Below are 6,062 nucleotides of genomic sequence, written 5' to 3'. Positions count from 1 at the left end.
GGCAGCTGCCGGGAACTTGGCTTTTCCTTTCCTCCAGGTGGGCGCAGCAGCCCCTGTGTCATTCAGCCCCTTCCCAGCTGGTGGGGAGAGTGGGAGGGGTGTGGTATAGCTTCTCCCTCCGCCACGGAAAGGGACTGAGGTGATGGCCAGGAGAGCGAGGACCTTCTCTAAGCCCGTGAGCACTGAAGCACTGGAGCCTGCAGCGCGGGGTCCTCAAGCCTCAGCGCTAACAGAACCACCTGAGGCCCCGCTGTAACACAGACAGGGCCCCGTCTCCCAAGGGTCTGATCCAGAGATTGGGGGTGGGGCCTGAGACTCTGCATTTCTAACAAATGATTCTGATGTTGCTGGCCCCAGAAACCGTACTTTGAAACCCACTGCTGACACGGAAGTTCTCTGCAGGACCAGAGGCTGCTTCCTGGGTTCTCGCTCCTGCGTCCCCTGCCTGCACTGAGCCTAGGAAACCTCCATGGGGCACGTAAGTCAAGGGCCCTTCTTGCCTTGCTTCCACCTTCTATGACACAAAGAACACGTGGGGCAGGTGCACCTCTCTTCCGTGAAGACCCCCCGTTTGGACCATGCCCCACGATCCTGACCATTTCTAGAAATGGAAATTCTAATCATTTCTAACACTGCTTGCTGGCCGCTACCTCAGTCCTGATTTCAGACTCCCCTGGGCCAGGGCCAGGAGGACAAAGGATCCCTGCCTGGCACACGGCCACCGGGGGTTCCCACAGACCCCTGCAGGCCTCTCAGGGTTTGAGGGGGGTGGGTGTGCACCAGAGCCCTCCGTCAGAGTCACCTGGGACCTGTTAAAATGCAGATTACTGGGCCACACCCTACACCTTCTAATCAATGCAGGGAGTGGGGCCCAGGCATCTGCATTTGACAAGTATCCCAGCGTGCCTGTGACGCACAGGAGGTTGAGACCACTGCCTTCCGCAGGCAGAGGGGAAGCACGTGTGCTGGACACCTGGCTCCCTTCTTTCCTTTTCCCCTGCCAGGCCTTCCTTGCCAGCCCTTATTTTGGCCAGAGAGCTGAGTTCTGAAGGTCAGGTCACTTCTCTCACCCCAAGCAACAGGAATCCAGGCTGAGCCAAGCTAAGCTTCGAGCTGTGAGCAGCTCCAAGGAGTCCTCCCACAGGTTCTGAACAGGCAGGTAATTTGGTGCTGAAACAGCCCTCGCTGTGCATGCCTGGTCCAGTGGTTCTCAGCCCCGCTGTATGTCAGCATCACCTCTGCAGGGAGACAGAGGGGTGTAGAGAGAGGTGTCAAAATACACAGGGATTCGGACTCAACTGGCCTGAGCTGGGAGGGGGCGGGGGTGTGCTGCCGGGCATAGTGTTTCTTAAACTCCCCAGATGATGGTGATGTGCAGCCAGTGTTGAGACCCTTGTTGCAACTACAAAGAGAATATTTCCCGTGGGGTATGGGGTATGTTTTCTTTTCTTTTTTTTTTTTGCGGTACACGGGCCTCTCACTGTTGTGGCCTCACCTGTTGCAGAGCACAGGCTCCGGACGCGCAGGCTCAGCGGCCATGGCTCACGGGCCCAGCCTCTCCGCAGCATGTGGGATCTTCCCGGACTGGGGCACGAACCCGTGTCCCCTGCATCAGCAGGCAGACTCTCAACCACTGCGCCACCGGGGAAGCCCAGGGGGGTATGTTTTCTAATTCACAGGTCAGCTGGCTCTGTACACCCAGGCTCATGGGCAGTTTGGAAGGGGGTTCTTCTGTGTGTGTGTGTGTGTGTGTGTGTGTGTGTGTGTGTGTGTGTGTGTGTGTGTGTGTGTGTGTGCAGGCCTGTGTGTGTGTCTATTTAGGATTCCTTTTTACGCAGCTCCCCAGCACTGGAGTCAGAAACACAAATGTCACTGAAGATTCCTCCCTGCTCCATATTCATCCCTCATGTTCAATCCGACCCAAGCCCCCTTTTTCTCACACTGATACTTTCTCTTCTTTCAGCTCTGTTCCTGCCTGACCTCACTTCCTGTCTGGATGTTTTCAGTGTCCTCTTAGGTGCTCTTTCCAACAGTCTGACCCCCACCCCTCTGCTTTCCCCTCTGCTGTCAGAGGGCCTTTCCACAACTTTGGATGAACTTGACTTTGCCCATCACGGCACATCCACTGGTTATTTGTCTGAGATACCTTGTCATTTCTGGCACTGACCTGTAGTATCCAAAGGATGAACTTGGTCCTTTAGAAGGGAAAACATTTGAAAAACCAGATTGTTTTCTTAAGACGAAACTGAGGTCCAATCTGCTCTGAGTGGAGTTTGGCTCTTTCCCAATATCTGATACTTGTCTTTAATAGGAAGAAAGCAATCTACTATTGGGAACAGTTTAGAACTAACTACCTGTAATGTTGGACAAATGCTTTCGAGAGCTGAGGGCAGTCTGTGTGGATGAGAAGGACCCATTTTGTCCCCATCTCCCAAGTTAAAGCACGCATCCATCTGGATTTTGAATGTGTTTTGTAATTGCGCTAAAAGTATTTTCAATGAGAAATGTCTCACTTCTGAATCCATGGCCATCATAAAGCAATACCAGATACTTGGTGCTGTTTCCAGCGACCTATAACTGTGAGTTGGGAATGCTTAACTTAGCAAAAACAAAAGGTAAGGAAAGAAACTGCTTGAGTACAGAGTAAAGAAACCAGAGCAAAGAGGACAGATACCTTGGGAAGAGACTGAAAATGATGTCCTCTTGCAAATGCATGAAATGATTAGTGATATTTAAAATAATGTTCTATCTGGTAGGAATGTGCAAGCCTTATTTGGATCCTGATTCAAACAAAAAGAAATTAAAACATTTTTGAAACAATTGGAAATTTGATATTTGATGATATTTAGGAACTCTTATGAATACTTTTAGTTGTGATAATGGTCTTGTCATGTTAAAAGAAAGGATTCATATCTTTTAGAAACACATACGGAAATATTTATGGATGGAATGATGTGTTATCTGGGATTTGCTTCAGGATAATATGGGAAAGAGGAAGTTGGTGTGAGTAGTGCTGAAACAAGATTGGCCAGTAACTGTTGAAGCTGAGTGATGGGTACACAGAGGTTCATTACACTATTCTACTTTCATAGGTGTTTGAATTTCTTCATAATAAAAAGGTTTTTTTTAGAGTATGATGTTTTTATTACTAAAAATTGTGATGAATTTTTACCTAAAATTGGTGGTCTGCATGAGCGTAAAGGGGTTTATGGAAGCTGAAAGTTTGAGAAATGCTGCTGAATGGTACATGGTCTTAAGTAGAAGGAATACCCAATTCCCAAAGCATTTCACAAAGAATAGGTTGGAAGAAAAGAACAACACGTCAGGTGAAGTTGTCCTCAAGATATTGGTTAATAGAGGTCTTCGTTGTGAGTTCCATTGTCCTGGAGGCTATAAGAGTATTTCCCATGTAGGGGTAGGCGTGGGAGTAGAGAGACTAAAGACATCAGCTTCTAGTTCCTTCTGAGGAATAAATAAAACGTACTAGAGTGGGTTTGGGATGCATTAAAATGACTGTGGTTTGAGAAAATACCTGTTGATCTACTTCCTGATAGAATCTGCAATGTTTATACATCTATACAGAGAAGAAAATTAGATCTTCAAAGAACTAAGTACCTGGACAAGCTGTTTTAGTTGAAGGAAGTGCTTTCGCAGAATTTTAACTACATTTATGCTTCTGTGCCTATATTTAGGAATTGTATTGAAAGAAGTGAGGAGACACAGTCCTACAGAAATCCCTGTTGCATCTGTTGCAGAAATAGCCCTGAGGGCCTCCCACTGCCCTGCAAGGTTAGCCTCCTAGCTTGGCACCCAGACATGGAGCCTGATAGCCTAGGTTTGAATCTCATTTCTACAACTGACTAACTCTCTGGTCTTGGGCAAACTACTAACTTACTCTTAAATTCTCAGTTTCCTTATCTGTAAAATGAGTGTCATAATAGTATCCACCTGACATGATTGCCAGGATCAAATGAGAAAATGTCAGAAGAGCCTTTAACGCAGTCCCTGGCCCACATGCAAACTGTGAACTGTGATTCCTCACCTCTCCCTGGTCTCTACATTAAAAAGGCAGATCTTTTTCTGACTTGCCGATATGCACCTTCTGCCTGATTATTCTGGCTCTTTTCTTTGGCTTCTAGGACTCTTAGGCCCAAATTTGCAGCCCACTTGTAGTAACTGAACAGCATCGTCTGACAGACATTCCCGTGTGCTCATCGTGCAGCTCATTGCTGCTCTGTCAGCTGTTTTCCTTGTCTTCTTCCTTACTTATCGTGGTCATTTAGTCCATCCTTTATTCTGTGTATTTTTATAAGCTGTCTCAACATTTTTATGGAGCAAGGGAAGGGGTAAATTACTAGCTAAGTAAATAAGTGATCTATGGCTGAGGCCAGGGGAAGAGAGGAGTCGTGGCGGGGTTGGGGAGGACTCTGATGAACGAGCTCCTCCAGATGAGGAGGGGGCGATAGAAACCACTCACTGGACCTCTTCCAAACCATTCTTGCTTTATGCCTTCCTTGGTATCCACCATGTCTGCTACCACTTTTTGTTGTAATAATGGGCTGGGAAACCCTCAAGAACAAAAGTAGGCCAAGTTGCCTACTTGTTTTGGTGACAGGATTCGGTGGAAAATGGGGGCATCTCTCTTCCCACTACAAACACAGAGCCCCTGGATTCAACCTGGTTTTCTTCCATGACTCCGTGGCCTCTGTCCACGGGTGCTTGTGTTCCAACTGCAGACAAAGGCTTTCCCGGGAAGGGGCAGCGTTTTCCTGGCCAACAGGATGCTGAGTGCTGACAGGCTCACAGTACGCACCAAACACGCCGCTCTCCTCTGCTGGGGTCAGGAAGATGAGTCACCTCCACCAGCCGCGGGGACTCAGAGCCTCGGATCTTCCCAGCAATGTCCTGGGCTTTTGCAATGTGGAATACTGCAAGGGCTTTTTTCAGGGATCCAGCTGAGGCCTCGGTGACCGATTTCTCCCCTAATAACAACTGGGGAGGAAACTGCTAACTAGAGATAAAGATAAGAGAGTTTCTGGTCTTTTCAGTACCAGACCTTGAAAGTGAGGTGTCCCCAAAGCACACACTAGCACAATTCCCCCAAACTCCATGCTTGCCTGCCTGGAAGGTTTTGTTAAAGAAACAATACCCTAAGTGTGCCCACTCATTACCATTCTCTCTGAAATTCGACGCCGCTATTTCTTTGCTTATGGAGTGGCGGAGGGCCAACCTGTGGCTCAGCCTCAGAGGCACACAGGCTACAGGGGCAGAAGGCAAGGCAGAACTCCAGGGAGGGAAGGCGTCAGTGGGTCTGGGGGCAAAGGCAGCCCTCGCGGTAGCACTGCCTGGCCAGGGCCCTCCGCAGAGAACACTGGGCGCTCTCTCAGAAAGCTGATGTCCTAGGTCTACAGTGAGGTTCATCTTTTAATTTGTAAGAAGCCTTTTTATTTACCTTTTTTTTCTTCTTTAACCTTTTTTCTCTAATTTAGTGAATAGGGAAAAAAAAATCCAGTATACAAAAAGTCAGATATAGACACGAAAAAGCACATATGGTATATTGCTAAGTGAATTTTAAAAATCACAAAACCATAGGCAAACCCCATTTTTTGTAGTGACAAAAGAAATCAGTGAGAAGGGGTGTGAAATGATTCATGCCAGGGAGTTAACAGTTGCCTCCTTTGGAGAAGGGTGTGGATTTAGGGAAGGAGTGATGAAGGAGGGGAAGTTTTTACCCTGAAATTTTGGAATTTTTGGAAAGAACATATAGTAATTTTAAAAGAGCAAAAAGCTCAATTTAGGAGCTCTGGGTTGGGAGTATTTCCCGCAGGCAGAGCTCAGGCTCGTCCTTGAGGGTGGACGCTCCTCCCCATGTTGCCTCGGTCCATGAGGGAAGTCCCCACCTCCCCACCCCACCCATCAGCATGCGGGACCCTCTCTGCCCCGCTCCAAGTCAGGAATGCTGGCTCCTCCTGACAGCGCAACGACTGCACTTAACGGAATGCAAACGGTATTTCCATTTAATGCTCACGTCGCTCCTGTGAGGCGGGTAGAGCGGCATGTCC

The sequence above is a fragment of the Grampus griseus genome (assembly GCF_964374135.1).
Source record: "Grampus griseus genome assembly, chromosome: 12".
In the NCBI taxonomy this organism is placed as follows: Eukaryota; Metazoa; Chordata; class Mammalia; order Artiodactyla; family Delphinidae; genus Grampus; species Grampus griseus.
Note: the sequence above shows the minus strand (reverse complement) of the source record.